At 49.3% G+C, this 27669-nt stretch overlaps 1 protein-coding gene across 5 annotated transcripts in view; it reads right to left on the bottom strand.

Annotated features, from left to right (window-relative positions):
- The window catches only part of PXN (paxillin), a 47218-nt gene that overhangs the window by 13043 nt on the left and 6506 nt on the right, over window positions 1–27669 (bottom strand). The window lies entirely within an intron of this gene.

Consider the following 27669-nt stretch of genomic DNA (forward strand, 5'->3'; position numbering starts at 1 on the left):
GATCCTGGGAACTCTCCAATGGCCTTGCCCTACTTGCCTGCACCTTGGAAGTTAACGCCTTCCGAGCAACTGCCCCACCCATGGGAGAAATGACCAGCCTCAGGACAGGAAGCCACCAGCCCAGTCCAGGCCAGCCCAACCAACAACTGGCTCCTAAAGCTGACCTCTTCTTCCAAGCCCAAGGGTGGAGGTGCTCTTCGGGCTCGCTGCTGTGGCTGCCCCTTGGGGCTCTCCTACCTCTGGGAGTCGGACACCTGGCTCTGTGTTCCCTCCCGGCAGGGCTGCGCACTAAGAAATGCCTGCCTGGAACTCAGCACTCTGACTCCGCAGGGCAATACAGACAGTGGGTGGGAGGGGCCCCACGTCATGGGGAGGGGCCGGGCAGTGCCAGGCCCTCACTTGATTTCCAAGAACTTTGGCTTTCTCAGCCCCCAGACTGAAGAGGGCACCTGGGGTGGTACCTGCCCTCCTGACCAGGTAGAAGCAGAACCCCAGGCTCGGAGCCCCTCCTAAGGCTCCAGGCTATGGGGTAAGGTGTGTGGGGAGGTTGGGCTGGAATGAGGCTGGTACAGTGGTCCCGCCCCTCATCAAGGCAGTGGGGGGGCAGCAGGACTGCTCTGTAGGCTGATTCTGCGGAAACCTGGCAAGCAGCCCAGCCCCAGAGGCTCCAGGGCCCCACTATTCTGCTTTTAACAGCAGCGGGGAAGCTGAATCGGCCCTCAAGTGCAAGCTTCCATTACCCTGGCACCTGGCAGCCAACAGGGGGGGCTCTGGGTCTCCCCTGTCTCCAGACAAGGATACAGCTGGAGGGGCAGGAATAGGAACTGTTGACTCCTCCCCCTCCAGTTCACCCCTCCCCTCCTGAGACCCTCACCAGACTGGGACCCTTGACAGTCCAGTCTTACCCCGGGTGCCACACCCTCATTCCTGCCATGCTCACAGACTTGCTCATTCTCAGCTCCCTGGTGACCTGCTGGGGGTCAGGAAATGCATCAAAAAAGCAATGGCTACGTTTAGTGCCATTTACTAGAAACAGGAACTGCGCTAAGCATTTTGCATTCAGGGTCTCAGTTAATCCTCCTAATACGCCATGAAGCTGGAATTCTGATCCTCCCTTTACAGATGAGAAGGCGGGCATGGAGAAGGTGGAGCACTTGCCCCAGATAACAAAGCCAGTGAGTGGCAGGACAGTGACTCCTCAGAAGCCCCAAACCTCAAAAACCTAGCCTGCAAGACACTGCTGTGACCACAAGATGATGCCATTAAAGGGTTCAACTTCTTGAAAGTCAGTGGCCTAAGCTTTGAAGGCTGCCAGTCTGATCCTTCCTTGGGGCCCTGTCCCCAGCCCCACCCCATACTCACAGGACAGAAGAAGGAAGCAATGTCCTAACCCAGGGTCTCAGTCTATAAGACCATACCTTCTCCGGGCTGCCTGTCTTGATCTCTTAACCCCAAGGCTGGTCACATCTACCCCAGGCTCCTGCCCAGATGGTTACAGGGGAAGCTGTTTCAAGCTCCAGGACCCCAGGTCCTGGTCTCCTCAGTTCTGAAGAAGGTCAGTTCCTGCAGCCCCCTCCCCCTCCAGGTCCTTTGGAGGAGGTCTGGCTTTCTGTCTCTAGCAAACGAACTAGAGGGAGATAATATGTGTCTAGGTAACAGTGGAACAGGAACCAGTGTTCAGGACCAATCCCAGTGGCCCCTCCAGGGCCACACCTACTGCCTTGGCTTCCTGAAGTTTCCCCATTTCCTCTGGGCCCAATCCAGCAGCGGGAGGGCCCTTCCTTCTCCATCATGGGCAGAGCCAGCTGGGAAACTCCATAGGGCTCCCCAGAGCAGGCAACAAGTGCAACCCTGGCAGGGACAGCAGGAGCAAATGCCACTCTTGTATGCCTACAGGGGCCAGGAGCTTCACCTGGGTTATCTGCCTTCCTCCTCACAATGACACTAGCACAGATGGTAAAACTGAGGTTCAGAGGCAGAGTCCCCACACAGCCAAAGCTGGCTGAAGTTACAAAGCTGGGCTCTGCACTCAAGTCTCTTGGGCTCCAAACACTCAATGGAAGACAAATGGCTAACGGCTAACCTTCCCTGTCAAACCTTCTGAATCAGGGACTCCACTACCCACTCCATTCATTAAACCCCCACTACCCCCACTCATGACGTGATTCCAAGTCTGGTTTAGTGGTTTATGAATTGGATTCTGGTTTACGATTTCAGCGGGCTCTTTTTAACATGTATACCTATGTTGGTTGGACTGCTGGTCAGAGGGTACAGTCCTGGAGGATAGAGACAAAAGATCACTAGTTCTGGAGTCAAGCCAGACCTGAGTTCAAGTCTTAGCTCCTTTATCCACTATCCATGCTACACAGCAAATGGCTTAGCTTCTATGATCCTCGGTTTCCTCAGTAAGCTGTGCTGAATAACTCCTACCTCACAGTATTGGTGTGAGGTTTACAAGGGATAGCAGATGCTATAGCACATCAGAAGCTGCAAACATCAGATTTTATTTGCTTTGTGAAATCCAGGAAAAGATCTTCCTCCAAGGAGAGCAGGGTAGGATGCAGAGCACTGACTTATCCTCCTAAATCTTTTTTGGGTAGAATCTGGGCAAGTCATGAAAAAGGCAACCTTGAAAAGAAAAATAAAGCAATAAAGCAACATTTGAAGTGTCACATGTGTTGACGTCAGGGAGAAAGCACATTATTTTCCAATTTTCTCCAAACTTTTATCTGAGAGAGAGAGGAACCCCTGCAATACACACACAAGCCACAGGGTCTCTGGTGTGGCTTCCTCCTCTCTCTCCACCCATAGTCCTTGCCTAGTGATTTGGACAAGACTTGGTGTCACTATCCCCCAAAACCCCCCACAAACTCCTCAAGGAAGAGAGCCAGGTATATAAGAGACAGCCAAGGAGTAGACTCAGAGCTCTACTTTGGATTCCTATGGGTGTAAATGCCTCCTATCTCCCCACAGGCTACAAAACAGTTAAGGTCCAAAGTCTCCCTGCAAGCTCAGAAAACTCCTCCTCTGAGTAAATAAGAGCCCAGCAGACCTGCACAAAGGAATCCACTTTCAGACAGAACCCCATCCCAGTGGGTTCCCCCAGTTTTCAGCTGTAGCTGAAATACCCTAGCTCTAAATACCCTAAGGGCAGGCTCAGAGACTCCAACTCATACCCCAAGGAAGATGACAGGCTGCCCCCTCTTCAGAAAAAATGGTACCCAATGGAACCCTGCAAGACCAGAAACACATCCACACATGAGGGCATCTCCCGATACCCTGCCTGGTGGCAGTCAGGGGCCCTCATTCAGGCTAAGGAAGGCCTCAAACTCCCTCAGCATCACTCCACTAAGTTTCTGGGTCCAGACCTGAGACCCTCTGGACCCAAGAACCCAAGTCACCCTGTGGATGGAAGCTTTCGGTGGGGTGTCCCATTCCCTTTCTAGAGAAACTCACCCTAAATTCTGCAGCCTTTTGGCCTCTCTGGGCCAGCTGACATAGGCCCTGGCACTTGCAGCCACAAAAGAAGGAAAGCCAAGGTGACTGGGCAAGGCCACACAAACGGGGGTGGGGGAGAGGGGAGAGGCGGGGAGGGTGGCAAAGTCCTCAGCAGGCCAGGGGCAAAGGCCAAGGAGCTATGCCCTTGGGAGGAAGGGGTGCGGACCATTTGCTGTTGGCCACCAGAGGGCACCATTGGCTCATTAGCTTCCTGCCACTGGGATACCCAAAAGTAACCTCATGCTATCAGGCAATTTGAGCCAAGGAAGATTGTGGAGCCCCCAGCCATGGGTGCAGTGTTCAGAAGTTTCAAACCCAAGAGAATTCAGCTGAACTGGAGGGATGGAGCAGGCTACCAGGAGGAACATGGGGTGGCCTGGATGCCCAGCCCCAAGGGCCTTGACCGGAACATACTATCATTTGAAAGTGCGACCCAAAGGTGACACGCAGCCCTTGCAGACTCAGAGGGAGCATCCAGAGGGGCTCGAGACCCACAGGGATGCAACGCCCTCACTTTCAGCACCCTCTCTGCAAACAGAGCCACAGGCGACCCGTCTCTACCTCACTGCTGCACCTGGTCTGAGCAACAGCTTAGAGCAGCAGTGGCTTTGGGCTGGAAGGGGCAGACACAGCCAAGAGGAGTCTCTGTGGGATGGCAATCCTTAAGACCTGGGTGGGAGCTGCTCGGTCTGAATCCCTTAGGGGGTTAAGATGCAGGTGTCCCAGCCCTGACGCCCCAGAAGGAGGAAACCAAGGGGCTGGTCTGCCTGCATTCCAGGGTAAATGCTGCAGCTGCGCCCCTCACATTCCCACACCAGCCCAGGGGCACAAGGCAGGGGAGGGAGCCCAGGGTCCCCTCAAATCCCCAATGTGGGGGATATCCCCCAGGCCACGCAGCTCTGGGGACCCCGGCTGACCCAACGATACATGGGACTCAACAATAGGTTAAAGAGAATCAATGAAACCCTCTGCCCCCACCCCCAGCTGAAGCACAGAAACAAGTCAGGCCTCTCTCACAAGCCTGGATTCTTCCTACCCAAGGCTGGCCACATCTTAGTGTGTGATAAAGACTGTCAAGAGCAGCGGCCTGGAGCTGGATAGGCGCCAAGAGAGATGAGATAAGGTCCGTCCAGGACAGCTCAAGTGTGTGGGGGGTGGGGAGAGGGGAGACAGGACCCAGAGTTATTCCATTCTCTCCTCCTGGGCTCTGAGGACACTCGATGTTACAACATGCACAGAGGGACTCTGCATCACACAGACTCTGCTCAGTGGCTAAGCTAACTGGACAGGTTGCTTAACTGCTCTTGTGCCTCGGTTTCCTTGTCTGCCCAATGGGCATGCCACCATTTTATTCACAAGATTAGGATTAAATGAGAAAATAGATATAAAGTGCTTATTTAGCACAGTGCCTGGAATAGATCACACAGTCAGTAAATGGGAGTTGCTAAGCAGATAGGAGCTCCCTCCTTGAAAGGTCTTTAGCCCTAGGAGGAGAAAAAGGAAGCACCTCCCAACCCCATCCCACTCCTGAGGGCAAACTATACTACAATCTAGCCCTGAACCTGCAGGAAGGGGCAACATTCTGGCAAAAACAAAGCTTTCAGGAGATGCTTTCCCACCAGGTCTCTACCTCCAAGCCCAGAGGAGGGACAGGTAGATGTGGGGCACTAAGCCAGCTTTCTCCTCCTTTCTAGAATTAACAGGCTGCCCTGCCATACAAGCCCGAGTGCCTGGACCCCTTGCCATCTTGCCCACCCTTGCCACTCTGGACTCCTCCATCTGGCAGCCCAAGTCAGAACTAGAAGAGGTATGGTCCTTTGGCCATCAGGAAGACCCCACCTCAACATGCCTTGTATTCTTGAGGCCTGGCCTAGGAGAGGCCCACAGTAAGATCTTTTCAAGACTCAGGCTCACCCACCTTCTTTCTGCATGCCAGTTTAACTCAGCTTTCATTGCCCCAGGCAGGGGCTGGCACAGCTTCCATAAAAGCTGACTAGCAGAAGGAGCAGCAAACACTGCCGTGAAAGCTCCAGTACAAGCAGCAGGGACTGCCATAGCACAAGGGCCTCCCCACCAGCCCAGGGCCACCTGTCCATCCCTGCCATTTAATACAAAACACAAACTCCCAGGGAGACAGCACCAGCTCTGCAAGTCCCAGCCCCCAAGGGGGTCTGCAGAAGACCAGCCTTATGGCCTGTTTATCCTGTTGGGCCCAGAACTCTAGGCAAGGGAGGTTCTGGCCCCCCTGCTGACCACCTGGGCAGCCTGGTAGCCTCAAGTTTCAAAAAAGCTGCTGGGCCTCCTTACAGCTGCTGAGCTCAGAGATATAAGCAGTGAGTGAGGCTCGGCCCTTCCTAAGGAAGGAGCTATGTAAACAGCAGGACCAACTCAGGGATGGTCTCATTTCAGCCCCTTTGGAAAGACTCTTCCAGATTAGGAAGGAGAGCAGAGCGAGAGGGTGGGTCTCCTCCTCCCCTGGCCCTGAGTCCCTATCCCCTCCCCCGTCCCAGAGCACACGAGCAGTTACAGCAGAGGTAATCTAATCCGCAGGGGGGTGCTTTTACTCGGTGAGTAAGTCCCCAGGAATGGGGAGCTGGGTATATTTATCCTGATAACCGTCCTCGTCCTGGGAGGACAGGCAGATCTGTGGCCAGTAAGGGCCAATCCACAACTAGGCCGGATCCACTGTGCCCCCACCCAGCCCACGGACATAGGACCTGGACACTGACTAGGAACTCAGTTTCCTGTGGGGACCTTCCCTGCCAATCTGAGTCCTCATCAACTGCCTCCTCTCCAAGAATGAAGATCCAGAAAGCAAGGGCCTTGTCTGTCTTGCTCAATGCCATATCCCTAGCAGCTAGAATGAATGGCTGAATGACACAGGGATTGTGAAGAGGAGGAGGGTGGGGAAGGAGCAGTGAACAGAGAAAACAGCCCAGGCCAAGCAAGGGCCAGGATGCCACAATTCCGGGCCCAGCCTGCTGGGTGCCCACCAACAGGTCTTATAACCTCTCCAGATATCTCTTCTATTGGCAAAATGGGCAGAACTCAATTTGTCCTCATTCCTGGGAGCAAGCTCTGAGGAGGACATAACACATTTATGGTGAGATTTACATAGAACCTTTGAGTTCTTTGGAGTTTGTCAAAATCCAAGATACTGCTATTATCTGAATCCCAGACAGGAACTGCTCTCCCTAAGGAGATGGATAAGAAACGATCAATACCATAGTGTCATTTAAATATTTAATAACCATGCCTGGAGGTTATGAAGATTCAGCCACCAATTCTCCTTTGCTGACTCATGCCTCACTCACCAAGAACTGCCATTTTACTCTCACAGCCCAGAAGGAAGTGTGGGCTGGGGGTGACACACAGGAAACCAGTGAGAAGGCCTGAGAGTTTTCCAGTCTGCTGCTGGGGGAGGAGGGGGTGATCGTAGGGAGGAGGCAGCTCTTCCCAAACCTTCCTACTTGCCTTGGGAGGGTGGTTTCCTGTCTGCTGACAAGCCCTTCCTTGAGGTTGACGAAACCTGAGTGTGCAGGTAGGTTCGCTTTCTTTATTAGGTGACTGGCTTGTGCCCAAGGTCACAGGGCACAGGTAACCGGAGACCTAAGACAACAAAGGCTGAAAGGCAACTCCACAGGTCACCCTGAGTTCCAGGCAGAAGCCCAACTGTACCAGGCCCCATATGCACCAGGGACCCCACACAGGGCCCACCGATTAGGCCCCAGCTGGCACAGCTTCCCCATGTGATCAGGCTCCGGGAGGTTAAGCATCAACTGGTGAGAAGAAGTGGCAGCCACGCTGGTTCACTCTGAGCACCTCCACACATCTGCCCCTGGCTACAGGCACAGGAGTGCCATCCAGGCTGGCAGAACAGCAGTGTCTCTACCCTACCCCCTACCCCTTTTTTTGCAGCTAGCCAATACAGGGACTTTGATGTTACCAGCACCACCCTCTATTCAACTGAGCTAACCAGCCAGCCCCAGAGTCTCTTTTAATGCTGTAAATAACTGATTTCTTGAGTCCAGGATCAGTGGGCCCCTCCCTCCCCTAGATGTCCCAGAATGCTGTGGACGGATTTCATTGGTGAGATTTCATCCACCTCTTCAGGTTACCCAGAGACTCTGGACCTTTTAAGATCAAGTCTAGGGCCCCACTCCAGGCCCATCCCACAGTTCCTTCAATGGGTAAACACAGATTTACATACAAAAAGACAGACAGCCTCAAACCCAGGAGACTCATGTGCTAGAAATGTTCTCAGCTATTCCAGATCCAATTCATTCCTGCAATCGGGGCTCTCCAGGCAAGTTGGTGTGCTGCAGAACAGGGCAGTGCCTTGGGCCTCTCACCCGTGCTAATCACCAACAGAGGCTAGGAGGGGCTCGGGAGTGAGTCATCTACCCCACGGAGACCCGAACAAAAAGTTCAAAAGTCTGCCTGTTCTGGGATGAGCTGCAGTCTTCTCATGATGTTTATGGATTGCATAGCACTAGTTAGTTCCCGCTCTGTGCTGGTCAAGCTCTGACTAATGAATATAGTCCAAGTCCAGCACAGACCAGGCCAGTGCTTCCCCTTTTCTCAGACAGCTGGGTCATTTCCCTAGATCAGCTCTTGCTCGCCTGACTTCCGCAGTTCCCTTTCCCAATAGTCTCTTTAATATCTCTGGCCCTCCCTAGCTCCCACATTTAACTGGTCACCAAGGCGCATCAATTCTTGCTTCATGGGTCACCTCCCCAGGACTTGCCCCCCTTTCTTTTCATTGCACACAGCCAACAACTGGGACCAGCATCCAAATCCACACCCAGTCCCTCCTCAAACCCCCTCGCAGCTCCCTGCTCTGGATTCGCCAATGTTAACCCTTGCCACAGACACCATCAATTTGAACTTCTTGGAACCCACCTTTTTTGTTCATGTCCCAAACTTCCCTCTCTTGCTAGATTGTAGGCTCTCTGTGGGCAGCAGCCTTCTTCCTCCTGGCTGGATCCCCACAGCATGGACACCCTCTTAGAGAGAACATGAATGCCTATGTGCTGAGCAAGGGGGGGACTGCAACACTGACCCACTGATGCCCTCTCCACCTATGGGACAAGGTCAGAACCCCTGGGGTTGGCATTCCGGCCTGGAGTCTGTCAGAATATGGCCCCAAACTAGCTGTTACCATCTCCTCAATCCTCGTCACTGCACCCCAACTCTCCAGCCAAGTCGGGATCCCCTTCCTTTCCGCAGCTGTGTATTACCAGTACCATCACCACCTTTTACCCAGCTGGAGCCCTCACACCAGGATATCCCTACCCCCAGGGGACAGAGGGAGGCTAGGGGCACAGGAAGCCACTGCAGGATAAACCCAGAACACCAAATGTACTCAGAAACAAGAAATTTAAATCATCATCTTAGTCAAATGCAAAATTCAAGTGAAATTGTAAGATAAAAAAAGAGGCTTCCAAAAGACTTTTTGCATAGGTACTTGGGAACTTTGGGGACAATTTTACGCTGCACCACAAAGCCCCCACTGTCCACACATAAAGCCACCCCTGTCCATGCCACAGATTTGGTTGCTCTGGTGTTGTTGGGAGCTGGGATGGTAACATAGCTCTTTGTACACCCTTCTGACATCCCAGCCTGCATGGTGGTGTGGCAGAGTGGAAAGATTGGGCCTCCAAACAGTGAGGCAGACAGGTTCAAATCCACCACTCACCACCTGGGTGACAACTGACTAGATCATTCTGGCCTTTAATTACTCAGACATCTCATAGAGCTCATGGTGAGTAACCGGTGAAGAGGTATGCGAAAACCATCATGGTGGCTGGGGATAAAATAAACGAGAGCCTCTCACTGTGACACAGAGGAAACTCTCGGTAAATAAATCTGCATCACTGATTTTCATCTCCCTTAAAGACAGCAGGGGGAGGAGCTGGAGCCAGGGACTGTGGCCAGGGATCCTGGGAGCTATGACAGGTCGTCACTAACTTGGGCCTTCTTATTGAGCAAACCACTGACCTCACCCCTCTGTGCCTCGGGTTCATGCCAAGTCCTCCTTGGAGAACATCGGCTGAGCTCAGAAGCCTCCAACTCACTGCCTAGCAAGGACAGTGGCAAGAGAGAGAAGTTGCAAGGCTCCAGTGCCCCCCACCCCACCCTGTCTCTGCTGCCTGCTGGGAAGTCACAGCTGTCTGGGAGCCCTGTAGCTTTGAACCTAAAATCACAATAGAAGGAACTGCCGGAGCTCCACGGGAGCTCCCAGAGGAACAAGCCCAACAGAGAGCGGCCTCTGCTCCTGTCACAGAGGCTCTGAGCACAGCAGATGGCACAAAGGGACCCAAAGACAGGGCTGCAGGGCCAGAAAGCAGGGGGAGAGGGGGAGGAGAGGAGTAAAATAACCCTTCCTGAGCATCTACTAGGAGCCCAGCCTTACAATCCCACTTTACAGATTAGGACGCAGAGGCCCAGACTCACCCAATGAGTGCACTTGGCAGGCAGGTGGAGTCCCCACGAGGACAGTTCCACCTGCCTACAGAGCACATCCATGTTCTTCACTGGACACCCTGGACATCACTTGCAGCAGCCATCCCTCCTTCTGCCTGTCACCTCTCTCTACTTCCACAGCACCAGTCCCTACAGCCCCCTAGAGGAATACAAAAAGGCAGGCCTCTGGGGTGCTGCTCTGGGTCTCCTGTTCTCTCTCCCCCTCCGTCTCTTCCTTACCCTCAGCCTCAGGGGTCCTGAGTCTCTGATGAGCCTCTCGTGGTGGCACAGGGAGCTCAAGAATTCAGAGTGGGCTGGAACATTCCAGGATGTAGCCTAACTTAATGCTGTGCAAGGCCAACTTACACAAATGTTTTCCTCCTGTATATTGCTGGTGGTCCCATCTGAGCATTACGATGCAAGACAGGGCTGCCCAGGCACCAAGACCTCATAGAGATGGCAAGAGAATCACCAGGAGACAGGCAGAGCCAGGCTCCACTGTACACACCAAACTAGCCAACTAAGGGAAGGACCAAGAGACAGCTGGCCTAGACTCTCCAACACAGAGAGCTGACCTAGATGTTCCTTCAATGGACAGCCACACGTCACACCCAAGCACTTATTCTACTGAGCACAAAAGCAGGCAGTTCTGGGGTTCTTCCTCTGTAAATGCTGTTCCCACCTATCCCATGTGTCGGGGCAAGAGGACTGCAGAGTGCACAGGCACATTGGGGAAACACAAGCCTCAGCCTGGAGCTGTCTTCAGCCCCGGTTCTCAAGCCTGATGTGCAATTAACCAGCTGTGAGGTGTGCCACCAGTGGTCCTTGGCTGGCAATCATAAAGCACAGACATCTGTGACTGATTTGCTTTCACTTGGAGAAAGTAAACTGAAGTGGGTTCAAAATGGCTCTATGACCATCAGCCCCACCCGTTAGTGTTCCAATACATTTTCTGGAGTGAGAGAAGGATCTGGGAAGCACACAGAGCCCCAGACACACCCACAGGTACCATTTGTAGGGCATGTTGTGGCAGAAAACAAGTTAAAACCACTATCTTAGGGCCGGCCTGTGGCTCACTTGGGAGAGTGTGGTGCTGACAACACCAAGTCAAGGGTTAAGATCCCCTTACTGGTCATCTTTTAAAACAAAACAAAACAAAACAAAAACCCCGCTATCTTAGCTCATCAGGAACTCTGAGAAGAAGGGGAAGAAGGAAAAGGAAGAGTCAGGCCAGCTGCCCCCAGGCCCTCCCCCACTTGACCCTCGATGATACTTTCACTTTCCTACAAGCATCTACACCATCCAGCCCTGGGTCCTCTTGGTCTCACAAGTTTTAGAGGCCATATGCTGAGTTCAGGGCTCCAGGAAATGCTGGGGCCCCTTGACAGCTGGTGTCATCACAGTCAACACCTCCTGAATAAGAAGTGGTCTCAGGAGGGCCCATCCCACGCATAGAAGCTCCAAGGCTTATCTCAGCACCCCCACCCCCACCTCAAGCTTCCCAAGCTCACTCCCCACACTGGCTCACAGGTGTCGGGCCTGACCCAACCCAAAGCCCTGGTGGGATGGTGTCACTGAGCTACAAAAGAGGGATGTCTCCAATCACTGTTCTGAACAGCAAGACCAATTGCTCCAGAAGCTCAGGTACTTGCTGACTCTCCACATTGGGAAATCTGCCTCTTCCTAGACAGGGAAGAAGCAGATGGAGGCCACAGAGTCGTGCTGGGAAACCGCAATAGAAGAAAAGGAGGGAAAACAGACTTTCCTGAAACAAAAAGCATCCAGGAACACCTGTGGGCTCTCAGTCTGGCTGGCAAGACCCACATACAGGGACATTAAGATTCGGGGGAGAAGGATAGGATGGGAAGAGAACCTAAATAAGACCCTGCAGTTAGCCTGCAAGAAGCCCATTACACCAGGGCTATGGTGGCAAACCACGCAGATGCGAAGCATCATGGGCAAACAGAACGGAGGAGTCTGTGCCCCAGGGCTCCCATTTGGCCTCACTTGGCTAGCCTGGCTCCCTCCACCATGCCCAGCTGGATACACCAGGAGATGAACTGGGTGGATAGAGGGTGGGTCTGCCTCATCCCCGATTTGGAGTTTATTGCAGGAGACACTCTGGGGCTCTGGGAATCCAATCCAGCAGAGCCAGGACAGATGGCAACAGCACCCAGCAATAATGCCCAAAAACATCACACAGGAAGTCCCCAATGTACACACATGGAGTATTCCAAAGTTTGTTTGGAAGTTGGATTTTGAACCATGGAGAATGCCTTTTAATAGAAACAATGCTTGAAGGAGAGATTTGGGTGACTGTTCAGGTAGACTATTTTTATCACCGGTATCAGTGGATGCTAGATTCCACAGTGTTTGCAGGGACTGCTCTGAGATGCTGAGAAAGGCCACTTTGGGGCAGAAGGGTGGGGGGGCAGGCCAGTACATCAGGAGCACTCGAAGCCCATCATTCCTCACTCACATAGTGCCTGCTCTGTGCCCCACTGTGTGCTGTGCATGGGGAAGTGGGGGTGGGGGGAGTGCACGCCCCTGGGCTAAACTTTCCGAGGACAAATGAGACAAGAAATCCTGTGCTCCTGCCCCCTAACAACTGTGCTGAATATCAACGAGCCTCGTGGTTAACTAGGCAATCTCTGTAGGAACAAAACTGCCAGTTGGAGCTGCTGCTTCTCCTCCTGCCCATCTTTATGTCCAAACAGGAAACAGTCACCAATGACATCAGTGAGCTGATCAAGCACCCGTCCACTACTGCCCTTTCTGACACCAGGTGTTTCTCCTTTTTAAAGAGTGGAAGTTTCTTTCCCCATCTACCCCTCCCGGTTGTGCCCCCAACTGTGATGTGTACCTCTGTGGACACCGTCCCTTGATGAGGGGTACCTGCCAGCAAAGGGGATGCCTGGCCCCACTCCACTTGCTTAGTCCTCACCTGGTGAGGTAGAGCTGGGACAAGAGCAGTCAAATCTCCCCGACCATGAACATCGACTCCTGTTTCCACGTGAGAGAGACAAACTTCAAAACCCAGGCACAAAGAGCAGCCATGACACACTCCCCTAGTGTCCACGTCCTCTGAGGAAAGTTCCTGGGACTGTGCCACCCTTAAAGCTAAGGGCAGCTTGGTGTGGTGTGACAGACAGCAAGAAATCCCAGCAGCCTCTGGAGGAGGGAACAGGAGCCCAGGGAGCTGGCAGGTGTGCCAGGCCAGGCGGGGCTCGGCCGGGAAGAGCTGGGCAGAGCCAAGACTGCTTAAATTCATGGTCATGGACTCCTGAAGGCAGCTCTACCTTCACTGCCACCTGACTCTCTGGTTCCTTACTTCTCTGGGCCTGTCTTTTTGGTGAAATAGGAATCATAAATGACTAAAGATTGGGCCAGATAATCTTCCAAAATCTCTTTTCAGCAATAAACTTTGATTCTTCTCCTTCTGGAGAGGATCAAGAGGCAGCAGAACCAGGGGAAATGGGGGTTTCTGGACGCAAAAGAGAATGTTACAGAGGCCTCCAGCTTGAGGCCTATAAGCTGAATCCCCCATGGATGGGTTTGTGCTTTTTAAGAAATCTCAGTTAACCAGAAGAAATCAAAAGATTTCACACGAAAACCAGGATTTCTGCCTTCCCAGAAAGCAGTCAGAAGAGCTAGTAATGCTGGTCTACTTTCCCACAGGGCAATTATTAGTAGTGGCTGCCATCTTTGGATGCAGCATGAAATCCAGCTCCCTTTCTTTTTTAGCCCACTTCATTCATTCACATCATCTTCTTGGCCTCAGGAGGTATGTGCGTTTACAATAAATGTAGCATGGGTTTTGTAGCTGAACAACTTGGGTTCAAGTCCCAGCTCTGCTACTTGCTAGTACGGCACTTCTTTGAGCTCAGCTCACTCATCTATAGAACAGGTGTAATAACAGTCCTTTACATTATGGGGACTATGGAATGCCCAAGCCTCACTCAAGCCATTTGAGGAAACAAATAAGATAATGAACATAAAGCAGGCCTGACATAAAACAAGCACAAAGTCCATACATATCAGTAGTGCCTATTTCACCAGTTGACACCAAATGACAGATGGGGGCTGAATAGCTGTCCCACCCACAAAGCTGACATCCCTGACTGTCCCACCTGAGCAGGTGTGAGAGAGGGCCCAGCACTACAAGCCATGAGCAACTGCAGAGAAGGTGCTCTGAAAGGTGTCAGTTGGGCAGCTTGATTCTCCTACACTGTCCCAAGCTCCATTTGTTAAGACATCAGGACCAGACCATAAGTCTCCGTGAACAAGGAAATCTTAACTAAAAAGCTGAGAGGCTTTGTAGGACCCAACCAAAATGTCGATCTCTCTCCCCAGCTTCAAAGCCATCTCCAAGTGCAAAGGGTCACCATGCAGGAGCATCAGGAGGTGCTGTGCTCAGGATGTGGGGAGCCCAGTGCACAAGGCCAATGGGAAGAAGGGCACTGCTGGTCCTCCCAGGAATCAGTCCAAAGGCCAACCTCTCATCCCCACAGCATTCCCAACAAACATTTATCCCCAACAAACACCTGCTCCCAACAGTGCAAGCTCCAAGGAAGGAGTCCAGGGGTGGGCCTATCTGAGGTCTCTAATGCCTTACTTTGCCAGAGGGTCTAGCCTTTGGAGCAGCATAGACATCTGTCCACCCAGGACTCATTCCAGAGGCCCTGAGTGTCGGGCATGACAAGTGCCCACTGCTCAGTATGGCCTGCACCTGGGCCCACAATCCTCCCTCTTGCAGCTGACTCAGTTCAGCTCCCCAGCCATGGGGCAAAAGGATTCCCCATGCCCCTTTCGTTGCTTTCCAGGACAAAGGAGAAGGAAAGCCCCCGCAGAGAGGGAGCTAACCTTTACACTAGAGGTCTTAACCTGGCATCCTGAGACCACCTTCTAGGGGATCGTGGGCCACTGAAATTACACACAAAATGTCATGTGCACAGACCTACTGAATTACTCTGGGGACAGAGTCCTAATATTCACAGTCCAAAGGGGCTGGGAATCCACAAAGGTGAAACCTCTGCCCCAGGCCAGGGCTGACAGGGCCAGAGCTGACAGTGCACAGCCCTGCCCCTCTCAGCTCGCTGTTTGGTCCTTCGAAGACAAGCCTGATTGCTCGGGGCTGAAGCAGCCTCATCTTCGCCTCAATGCCAGGTGACCGGAATTTCCGGAATGGGACCTGCCTGCACCTTCCCCCCACCCCCCAACAGAGAAGTCAGCAGACGGCCTAGGGGAGGGGAAAGGAGGGACTTTCCAGGCAGAGGTGAGGAACAGCCTTGTAAAGTGCCCGGAGAAAGGGGCTGGAGCTCCAAGTGCAAGTCCCAGCTTGGTAGAAGAGCAGTGAGGGCCCAGGGCCTGCTGGGTAGCCTGGACTTACAAGGGCAAGCCAGGGAAGGCGGTTGGCAGGGGAACTGCAGGACCAGGCTTGTGTTGTAGATCACTCAGGCATTGTGTGCAGGAGAGATGGAAGGGAGGCAGTGCTTGACTAGAGGAACACAAGAGTTGCAACGCTCTAAATAAAACTTGGTAAAATCAAAGAGACTTGGTAACGAAGTGGATATGGAGAAAGATGGAGGAGTGTTGGATGCCTTCCAAATTTGTTTCCTAGGGCCGGCCCGTGGCTCACTCGGTAGAGTGCGGTGCTGATAACACCAAGGCCACGGGTTCGGATCCTATATAGGGATGGCCGGTTTGTTCACTGGCTGAGCGTGGTGCTGACAACACCAAGCCAAGGGTTGAGATCCCCTTACCGGTCATCTTTTGAAAAAAAAAAAAAAAAAAACAAATTTGTTTCCTGTGTGAGGGATGGAACAACCCTCCAGGTGAGACAGGGAAGGCAGGAGGGGGAGCAGGGCTGAGGGGAAGAAGGTGCACAAGGGGTCAGGGTGCAGCAAGGACATGGAGTAAGATTGAGGACAGGCAGAGCCACAGAGCTACCCAAGCTGGGGCCCAAAGGCCTTTCTTTCCCTGGCCAAGTCACCCATGAATCTCTCCGAGGCCCAGAAAGTGGCAGTTTGGAAAATGATACGGTGTTGCCACTCTGGTCTGCCCTTCTCCTGAAAATAAGTCATTGTCCCTGCCCAGCCTTGGGAGAAGCTCAGGAGGCCACATGCAGCCCTCTCCATGAATTTTCAGAGTGCTCAGATTATCCTGGGCTCCCCTCCTCTTCCCTCTCCTGTCTCTGCTGAAGTCTGTCTCTGAAATACAAAAACAAAGCCAGCTCCATCTCTGCCACACCAGGCATGTTATTGGAGGAACCAGGTCCTTCCTGTCACACAAACATGCAGCTTTCCACTGGGGCCAGCAGGCCCTGGGCACAACCTCAGGCCCAAGCTTTCATGGAAATGCCCTTCAGAACTGGTCCAGGAGGGCCAGACTGTGGCTCACTTGGGAGAGTGTGGTGCTGATAACACCAAGGCCACAGGTTCAGATCTCTATATAGGAATGGCTGGTTGGCTCACTAGGGAGAGCATGGTGCTGACAACACCAAGTCAAGGGTTAAGATCCCCTTACAGGTCATCTTAAAAAAAAAAAAAAAAAAGAACTGGCCCAGGGTCCCAGCCACAGGAGAACCCAGATAGACTTGCATAGACAGAGCTCAATATCTCACTGGAGGATAACAGATGCCCCAAAGGCCAGCCCCATCTCAGCTGCTGTACCAAGGCCACCCCCAGATGGTCATTCCATTAAGGAAGCAAAGACTAATGAATCTCCTTGTCTTGTGTCTCAGGCCGAGTTTGATTAGCTTGAAAGATCCAATTGGGAGGACTCAGGGTACCAAATCACAGCCAATGAACTCAGCACACAAGCACACACACACACATGCACACACATACATGCTCCCTCCCTCCAGGCCTTGGCACATGCTGTTCCCTCTCCCTAGACTATCACCCGCCTGTCTTCTTTAACAGGCTAAATCCTTTCTTATCCCTTGAAATTCCCAACAGCTCAGTTCCTCTTCCACAACACAAGGATAAACACAAGGAGAACACAAGGATGCCTACCTAAAGAAAAAATAATGTGTTGTTTTGTGCTGGGAGGACTCTTCTGGTGAGAGATTCTCAAATCCTATTATGGAATGGCCATCTATATAAAGGACAAAAGTTTGAAGCTTTTCTAAAGGTTCTAATTAAAATAAATACAAAACAAAGAGTCAGTTTAGGGTACCATTTCCTTCAGGAAGCCCTCCCTGACCTCATCCTCCCCCCAACCCTGCACAGGGTTTGAGACCCCTCTCTTTTGAATTACCAAAGCACAGTATGCTCCCCCTTTAAGACCACATATCAAAATGGTAGGAACTGTCCGCCTAAGTGCTTGTGTCCCACAGCCTACAACAACTCAGTAAGGACAGGGAGTGTGCCTATATCCACCTCATTTCCTGAGCATCGAGCGGAGCCTAGCACATAATAGGGGCTCCGCGGATGACACTTAACAAATAAATTACTGACCCCACCAAGCCCATCTGCTGGAGATATCTGCCTCAACACTCCAGTTCATTCTCAGTAGTCCATGAGAGCACAATATATGCAAAGCACAGTGGGGAGAGTAACATATGAACACCTAGCCTGAGTTCTTCCTACTCCTCTATCCCAGGAAATGTCCCATCTACTATGACCTAGTTACCACCACCCCTCCCCAACAGTCACCACTCCTACCCTTAAAAAAATCAAAGGAATACTCCACAAAACTTTGCGGCCAGAGCACAGCCCCTTGTGGGTACTTAAGGTTTAAGCTCATTGTGTGGCCTGTCTGGCTTCCTTTGCAGGTGGGGGAGGGAACTCAGTGAGGTGGGCTCAGCATGCAGGAATGAGGCAGTTGGGAGGGAGTCTGGGTACTCAGGCAGAGTCAGGGCCTGGGACTGGGTGACACTCTGGCTTGGTGCTGGAGAAGGAGGAGGAGGAGCATTACCAAGCAACATGGCAAGAAGGAACAGGGAGAATAGCAGCCCCAGCGTCTTGCGGATCTGGTCACACCTCTCCCCATGGAGCGGAGGAGACAGGAGATGTGAGCTGGAATGTGCGGATTTACTGAAACGTGCACCACTGGAATGTGTTAGTAACACCAATCATGGGGCTCTGTAGCACAGAGACTGATGGCATCATCGATTATCATGACTGACTCACAGATGAGATGAACCACAAAGCGTGCACAGATTAGCGAGGCTGAGGGGAGCTCCATGACATGGGAAACTAGCCAAGAAGGGAGATGGCAAGTTTTTAGAGGAGAAATTGAAAGGAATAGGAAGAAAAAAAATAGTGTTAGTTTCTCCAGACTTTAAAAAGCACTTTTTACAAAGGAACAAAGACTGCCAGAAACAGTAAGTTTGCAGATAGATATAAAAGATGGAAAACATACTGTGGATTTTATAATATTTGTAAAGGTAAAATTTATAAGAATAACACAAAAGATGGGAAGGAGAATGGAAATATACTGTTGTAAGGTTCTTACATTATACGTGAACTAGTATAATGTGATTTGAAGGTAAAATGTGGTAAGTTAAACCTGCAAACCATAGAGCGATCACTAAGATAATTAAACCAATGAAATAAAGTTAAATAAGCCAAGAATGGAGACAAAATGAAATCCTAAAAAATACCCAAAGAATCCAAAAGAGGGCAGGAAAAGAAGAAAAAATAAAGAACAGATGCTACAAATGGAAAATAAATGACAAGATGATAGACTTACACCCAACCATATTGATAATTACTTTATATGTTAAAAGGTCTATACACTTCAATTAAAAGGTAGAGATTATCAGACTGGATAAAAATGTAAGATTTAATATATGCTGTCTACAAAAAACACTTTAAATATATAGACACAGATAGATTCAAAGTAAAGCAATGGAGAAAGGTACACCACGCAAACACTAATATCAAGAAACTTGCAGTGGCCCTTTGAGGAAGACACAGTGGCAGCTGCCACAGAGCTGATCTGCCCTCGCCTGCTCCTGACTTGCAGAGGAACAAATCTGTCAGGAAGCTGAGCCTCAGCCATGGCTTTTAAAGACACCCATGGAACCAGAGGTGGCAATTCACCAAAATAGAACTAACTTAACCAGGCACAATGTCAGATCCCAGGAGAAGGTGAGTCCTGACTTGATCTGAGGCACAAAGGAAAAGAACCTCAAAGTGAAGGATCAGTTTTGATGCCTACCAAGATGCTGAGAATCGCTACAAGAAAAACTCCTTGTGGCAAAGTTTCTAAGACATAGGATTGTTTCCAGATGAGAATCCACAAGCAACTCATCGACCGGCACAGTACTCCCAAGATTGTTAAGCAGATTATATCCATCTGTATCAAGCCAGGAGTCAAGGTTGAAGTCACTACTGCAGATACTTCGATCAACAGTTTTATTAAACTGAATATCAGAAAAAGGAAGGAAGGAAAGAAGGACAGAAGGAAGCAAGGAGGGAAGGAAGTTAGTTAAAGTGCTTCTGTTAATATCAGACAAGGTAGATCTCCAGACCGGTACACTACCAGAGATAAAAAGGGACATTTCATAATGATAAATGGATCAACTCATCATGAAGACATAATCATCCTAAATGCATACATATCCAATAATAGAGCTTCAAAAAGTAGATAAAGCAAAAATGGACAGAACTGAAAAGTAAAAGAAACAAAACCACAATCATAGCTGGAGGTTGGAGATTTCAACTCTCCAATTTAGAAAGCTCAATATTGTTAAAAAAGCCCTTTAAAAGGAAGCCAGAGAAAGACAAATACAAATAACCCAAGAGCAGGAGGACGGAGTGCCAACAGACTGCTGGTCTGAGAAATACAAGGGACCCCAGACCTTTGCTCACTGAGTCAGAGGGAGCCAGCGGACAGCCACACAGCAGGAAAGTTCCTTCTCCCCCTGTTCAGCCCAAACACTCACCTGCAGGGAAGCACACCAGCTCACACCACACTTCCCAAGGTTTTCAGTCCCTGAGAAATCTGGGTAGGTGGGGGTCAGTGTTCAGCACCCCTCCCTCGATATGCTTCATTGATCAGTTTCTCAATTACTGCATCCCGAGTATACTACACCAGGGTACTTCAAAAAGTTCACAGAAAAATTGAATTAAAAGATAATATGAATCTTTCCATGAACTTTTTGAAGACACCTTGTATATGATCCTTGGATGACTTTCACACATACCCCAAATACACACACACTCTTACACACACACCAGCCTGTTCCATGCCCTTCCCTTCTCCCCACTGGCACTCAGTGGCAAGTGGCAATCAGAACGGAGTCTACAACGTGAACAAAGGGCTACATCGAACAGTGGGCTAACGCACAGCTCAGGCAAGTCACTGACCCTCTGCGCTTTAGTTACCTCATCTGTAAGAATATCTACTTCATAGGGCTGTTGTGAGGAAAAGATAAGGAAGGTACTTAAAACAGTGCATGCAGAATAATTGTTATATTAATGCTGGCAGATATGATTCCAATTATGTAAATATATATCAGAAAGATTTTACAGAAATACATTTAAATATTCATTGTGGTTCTCTCTGGATGATTATCTCCACGAGTTTTCATTATTTTCTTTGTGCATCTCTGCAGCTTCCAAATTTTCTACAATGAACAAGTACAACATTGATAATAAGTAAAAAAGAAAAAAAAAACACAGTTAGGGCTGGTGGGTTAGCTCAAATGGTTAGAGTGTGGTGTTGATAACACCAAGGTTAAGGGTTCAGATCCCCATACCAGCCAGCCACCAAAAACAAAAACAAAAAACCAGTTAAATATTAAAAGTAACATGAATATAATTGGTCCTTTTAATAAATATTTCAAACAATAAAGAAAAATAAACTCTTAAAACAGTGAAGAATTTTATTTATTTATTTATTTATTTATTTATTTATTTATTTTTGGCAGCTGTCCAGTATTGAGATCCAAACCTGTGACCTTCGTGTTATAAGGCTGCACTCTAATCAAACAGTAAAGAAATTTAAACCTAAAAGAATTGAAAACAGGTATTCAAATAAATACTTGTACACAAATGTTCATAGCAGCACTATTCATAATAGCCAAAAGGTGGAAACAACCCAAATGTCCATCAATGGATAAATGGATAAACAAACAAATAAAATGGAATATTATTCAGCCTTAAAAAGGAATGAAGTACTGAAATGTGCTACAGCTTGGATGAACCTCAAAAACATTATGCTAAGTGAAAGAAGCCAGACATAAAAGGCCGTATATTGCATGATTCCATTTATATGAAATGTCCAGAATAGGCAAATGTATAGAGATAGAAAGTAGATTAGTGGTTGCCAGGGGCTTGGGGGAGGCAGTAAGGGGAAGTGACTGCTTAAGAGGTACAGGGACTCCTTTGGAGGTGATGAAAATGTTTTGGAACCAAACAGAGGTGACAATTGCACAATATTGTGAATGCATGAAATGCCACGGAATTGTATACTTTAAAATGGTTAATTCTACACTACGTGAATTTCAATTTAGTTTTAAAAAAAACAATGAGGGCTGGCCAGTTACTCACTAGGTTAGAACGTGGTGCTGATAACATCAAGATCAAGAGTTCAGATACCCTGGCCAGCCTCCAAACAAAACAAAAAACAATGAATGGTATGTATGTCATATGGGCTTATACATTTTTAAATGTATAGAAAATGGTTAGGAAAGATACACAACAAACTATTAACAATAGTTACCCCTGGTGGGGGAAATGAAGAAGAAACTTTCACTTCTGTACCATTCTATATTTTTCTTTTTACAATAAGCATGTATCTGCTTTGACATAAAAACTTTGGCTCACTCGGGACAGTGTGGCGCTGGGAGTGCACCAGTGCTCCCGCCGTGGGTACGGATCCTATATAGGGATGGCCGGTGCACTCACTGGCTGAGCACGGTGCGGACAGACGACACCAAGCCAAGGGTTGCGATCCCCTTACCGGTCACAAAAAAGACAAAAAAAAAAAAAAAAAAGCAAATAATATCAGATACAAAATGACATGAGAATGGTCCCTACAAAAAAGAAAAGGAAGACTTTAGGCTACACTGTAGCAAGTGTGGAGTTCTAGAAATGAGGAAAACTAGGACCCCAGGTATTCCAAAAAAAAGAGCTAGAAAGAAGAAAACAAGCACAGGCCTGCTCTGCTACAGCGTGTCCCGGACAAGTGCTTTCTCCTCGGAGAGCCTCAGTTTGTCTATCTACAAAATGAGGGGAATGAACTTAATAAGTGATTTTCAAATATTTTTATATTTTTATTTTCAAAATTTAAAAAGCCACAAAACTCCTTTTGCAACTGCAGTCTTAGATGGAAGCACAATATATAAGCAGATAAAAAGAGCGTAGCTATGACTGAAGGTGATAGGCCAGAGACACCCAAAAAGAGGAGGAAATGATGTCCCAAGGCTTCTTCCAGCTCTGGAAGTGCAGGAAGAGCCTAAGAAAGAATGAATCCGCCCAGAAGCACAGAGGAGGGTTGACTGATCACATCCAGCAGAATAATAGAAGGGACAGGCAGTCCAAGCAGGGAGAAGGACACAGCCAGGATGATGTCCCCAGGAGCTGCTACCAGCAATGCCCTCAATAGTCAAAGATCAGCAACCAAGGATCCCCCTAGGAGAAGAAGGACCATGATACACAGGCCCCATGCTCTGTCCAAGGTCAGGCAGATAACAGCTGTCTCCTGGCCAGTGTTCTGTTGTCCTAAGGGCACAAACAGGATGTTTGGAAGCAGATGACAACAAGTGACCACAGGAAGCCATGAAAACCACCTCCAGGTGACACTCTTCTTCCCCAGTTTGTTTCCAGCTTGGTTGCCCCCACAGACCAAGCAAAAAGACTTCAAGTGCTGACTTCCAAAGAGAGGGAAGGGGCAGAAATTGTTGGAAAGTTCGGAACACCATAGAAGAGGCCATCTGAGGTGGTGGGGCAAGAAGGAAATGAGGCCACCCAGCTATCCCAACAGCTACCTCAGTCCAAACACAGCCAGGCTGACGCTACTGAAGAGGGATGAAGAAACCACACACCCGCCCCCAGGGACAGAGGACTTTCCAGGACCGGCAGCATATGACCAAGCAAGCTCAGCAGGGCGGCCAAGTTGGGTCTCTGAGAAACAAGCACTGTGTTCCAGGCATGGCCACTCCTTCACGCCCACCCCAGAGAAGCCAGCCCAACTCCGCTGTCCCAGAGCCCGTCAGTGATAAGACACCGCCCCAGCTGACCAGCTGTGCCAGGAGTCCACAGAGGAAATGGCAAACCCAGAGGAAACCAAGTACAGGCCACTGGACACTCCCATTTCCACCTAAGGCAGAGGAATGTTCCTGGACAGAGACAGAGGAAAAGCCTGGCCAGGACTCTGAGTCACTTCGAATCCCCAACAGAGCCCAGGGTGAGCCCAAAAGATCAGCTGCTCCTAAAAGGGTACAGTCACTGGGTCAGTTTCCACCTAATGGCTATACCCACTCAATGGACAACTACCACAGTTCACAGTTCAGAAAACCAAACTCTCCCTTTTTCTACTGCTACTGGAAGCCTCAATGGCCAGACTGACCTGTGAGGCTTTATGGAGGCCATGGAGCATCCTTCACTGCCTGAGAGGGCTGGGAGAAGTCCAGGGCTGATCTGAAAGTGGATCGCAGAGCAGCTCTCTGTGGCTGCTCTCAAATATTAGTGTTAGATGAGCAATTAGTATAAACCAAGCCACCAAACAACCTCTTCCCCTGCCACTTCCTACTCCAAGCCACCAAAGAGGCTCAGGGGAAATGAAATGTCACATAATGAAAACTCAATTTAACACCACCAGCCCGGGGGTATGGCCATTGCACCTCCACAGCAGAACCCCAAACATTCTCTAATCCACAGGGCCATGAAGAGTCCTAAATCATATTCTCCTGGAAAATAACCAAAGTCAGATTCCTCCTCCAGGCAGCTGAAAGGCAAGCAGGCACATGTAATGCCCACCATCAAGGCCACAGGAAATGCAGCCAGCAAAATATGTGTAGTGGAAGTTTTAATGCTGAGAGGGTGATACCGAAAGCCAAATCCCAGAGCAGTGTCTAGATTATTCCAAGAATGAATGATAATTGTTACCATTTACTGAGCACTTTGAAAGCACTTCAGGAAATACACCTGTTTCATGGATGAGGGGACCAAGGCTCAGAGTATAAAGTGACTGACCTGCTGAGGTCAAACAAGTTAGCAAGTGGCAGCAATGATACAGACCCAGGTGTGGCTGATGTCACAGCCTGGGGTCTGCATGTGGTACTATGCTGCCTGCCCACCCCAAACCCTGAGAATTGCTCACTCAGATTCTGCAGAGGAGGAAGTGGTTTGCTGGAGGCTCAGCATCATAGTGGGTGCCCGCAGTTCATACCCATTTAATCATCAACCACCATCAAATATTTATTAAGCAACCACAGAGAGAATGGAGCAGTAGTTGGCAGTCAGAGATACACAAAAGGTCAATAAGATCCCTGTCTTCAAGGAGCTTACAGGGCAGCGGGGGAGACCAAAGGAAGCCCAATTTACATGGATCTGTAAAGTATGTCTAAGTAGGAGGGTCAACAGGTTGGACGGTTTTAAACAGGAAAAAAGCTTTCTAGGTAGCTTCAGAGCTGGCAGTTGGCTCAGTTGGTTACAGTGCAGTCTTATAACCCCCAGGTCACAGGTTCAGATCTCAGTATAGGCCAGCTGCAAAAAAAAAAAGGTAGCTTTGGCTGAGATCTTAAAGGAGAGACAGGGTAGGGAAGGAGGCTATTTTCTGCAACTTGGACAAGGATCCAGGCTCAAGGCAGAGCTGAGTGCTTGGCGTGGTCAGAATTCAAATCTGGGCTGGCTGGTTAGCTCAGTTGGTTAGAGCACAGAGTTATAATACCAAGGTCAAGGGTTTGGATCCCTGTACCCACCAGCCACCAAAAACAAAAAACAGAAGTCAAATCTAACTCGGAGAATGTAGTTGAAGAAACCCACTAGAGGGGCGGGCCCGTGGCTCACTTGGGAGAGTGTGGTGCTGATAATACCAAGGCCACGGGTTCGGATCCCTATATAAGGATGGCCAGTTAGTTCACTTGGGAGAGTGTAGTGCTGACAACACCAAGTCAAGGGTTAAGATCCCCTTACCAGTCATCTTTTTTTTAAAAAAAAAAAAAAGAAGAGAAACCCACTAGATTTGGCAACTGTGTGTTTGTCATAAATATAGGACAGAAAGAGAGCATTCTTGAACCCCCAAAGCAGGGACCAGGTAGGAATACTTATGAGGGAAGCTAGGCCCAATGCAGGCAACAGAGAGGGTCAAATACAAGGGCTGGAGCTATTCAGTGGCTGACAAGTGGTGTCACAGGGCATGTGCGTCCAGTGTAGCCAAATCTGACTTTTCAAAAAAAATGACAGATGGATTTTTAGGTGCGATATCCTGGTGCTTTAAATGGTGGGAACCAATTTGGAGTATTTTTAAATACCATGAAAGCCAAGCAATGCAGGTCTGCAGGCCAAATCTGACCTCTGATTTCCCATCTCTGTCTTCAGGTTTCCAGTATGACAAACCACAAAGAGATTGGGTTGGGTGCCAGAAAACCTAGATTCAAGTTCTTGCATTACCTGTGGTGACACAGGGTGTGTCCCCTTCCCCCAACTTTCTGAGCTTCAGTTTAGCTTCCTCATCTGTAATACACAGATAATTGTCACCTACCTCAAAGAGTTGTTGTCAGATCATATCAAAAATGACGATCGTTGACAGACAAATGGATAAAGAAAATGTGGTATATGTATACAACGGAATATTACTCAGCCTTAAAGAAGGAGATCCTGCCATTTGCCACAACATAGGTAAACCTGGAGGACATAATGCTAAGTGAAATAGGCCAGACACAGAAAGAAAAATATTTCACGATCTCACTTATATGTGGACTATTAGACCAAAAAAATGGGGGGAGAGGGTGTCAAATACACAGAGATAGAAAATGAAACCATGGCTACCACTGGCAAGGAGGAGGGGGACACAATGGGAAGACATAGGTCAAAAAATATGAAGTAGCAGATATGTAGGATGAACAAGTCTAGAAATCCACACACAACATGAGGACTAAAGGTAATAAAATTGTATCGTGTATCAGGGATTTTTGTTAAATAAGTAGATTTTAGCTGCTCCTGTCACAAAAAAAACTAACCATGTGAGATGACAGATACCTTAATCTGGTTCACTACAGTAGTAATTTTACTATTTATATGTATCTCATAACATGTTATAAACCTCAAATATATGCAGTAAAATTTATTTATTAAAGAAAAGTCAGTTGGTTAGAGCATAATGTTGATAACACCAAGGCCAAGGGTTTGGATGCCCATACTGGCCAGCTGCCAAAAAAAAAAGGCGAAGCATGTAAAAATGTTAAAGTGTTGCACAAATGCCTATTATTTAACTAACACAGGCCAAGAAAAGAAGACGGGGTAATAACAGAGAGCCAAAACAATAGATGAGGCCTCGAAGAGAGAGTGAAAAGGAAATGAGTTGGGTCTTTGCTGGTGTGCAGACAGGAAGAATCTGGACAATAGAATCCACGTCAGGGGTGGAAATATAAATTTGGATGTCGCCAGCATACAAGTTATAAAAGAGATCACGCAAGTAGATAAATTGACCTAGGAGAAAAACAGGGAGTCCAGAGAAATCCTCTGGGAAAACACAAGGCACATCCCCACAAAGTGATCAGAGAAGCAGGAAAGGAAGGCAGGCAGGTTCTATGGAGAAGAAAGCAGAGCTTAAGGAAGGGAGAGGGAATATGGCAGCTAACAAGTGGGATGTGGGTCTCAGCAAAAGAGAAAACATGAATGACTCAGGCTGTGTTAATAACAAACAGGAACAAAGTAAAGAAGTTAGGAAGGGCAGAAAGGCAAAAAGAGGGGACTAGAAGAAAAAGGAATCAAGGCAAATCTGCAGATGGAGACCATGAGGCCCCCTTACACCACAGCTGTCTACACTGATGGGAGATTGGGGGTGGGGAGGTGGTGGGGGTATATTAGGCAGGCATTGTGGTGGAAAGAAGGGGATGTGGGGAGTGGAGGTTGTGTCTTGAGCACTTCACTCACTCACTCCCAACAACCCCAAAGATAGCACTGGGCCCATTTTACAGCCTGCCTTCTTCCAAAAGGGCTTTTCTGTTGTTGGAAGAAGCCAAAGTCTCCATGGCTCATTCAAAAAGACACGCGGACTGAAGTCCAGATGAGAATCAAGCAGCCCAAAGCTCCTTGAAGCTCCCTGTAGGTTTCCGCCCACCTTGCTTGAGCTCACCCAGGGTTCTCCGATTCAAAACAGCTGGAAATGTGTGCCCCACTCTCCCCAACAAGAAAACAGAACAGAACATGGCTGTTTCTGCCAAGTGAGTTCTGAATAAGCTGCATTCCATTTCATTAAAACAATTACCTGAGCCCTAGCCAAGAATTACATAAAGCTTCCTCCCAGCACCACCCCCTTCCCCCCACAAAACACACATCATGCTGCTTTTCAAACAGGCAGAGTGAGGCTGTGACGCACCACTCTGAGACCCTGCTAGCAAAACCCCATGATCCCACCGAGTGGCCAGCCTCTGCGGCCCTGCATGCTGGCAGAAAGACATAAGTACAAAGAAGACCCTCGCATAAAGCACTCCCCTCATGAGGGCCTTCTGGCTGCCCAAAATATTTCTAGTAGGCACCAGGGCCTCAGAGCCATGGAGACCACTGGTGCCAGGATCCAGCTATT

This window comes from Cynocephalus volans, chromosome 2, assembly GCF_027409185.1.
Source record: "Cynocephalus volans isolate mCynVol1 chromosome 2, mCynVol1.pri, whole genome shotgun sequence".
NCBI lineage: Eukaryota > Metazoa > Chordata > Mammalia > Dermoptera > Cynocephalidae > Cynocephalus > Cynocephalus volans.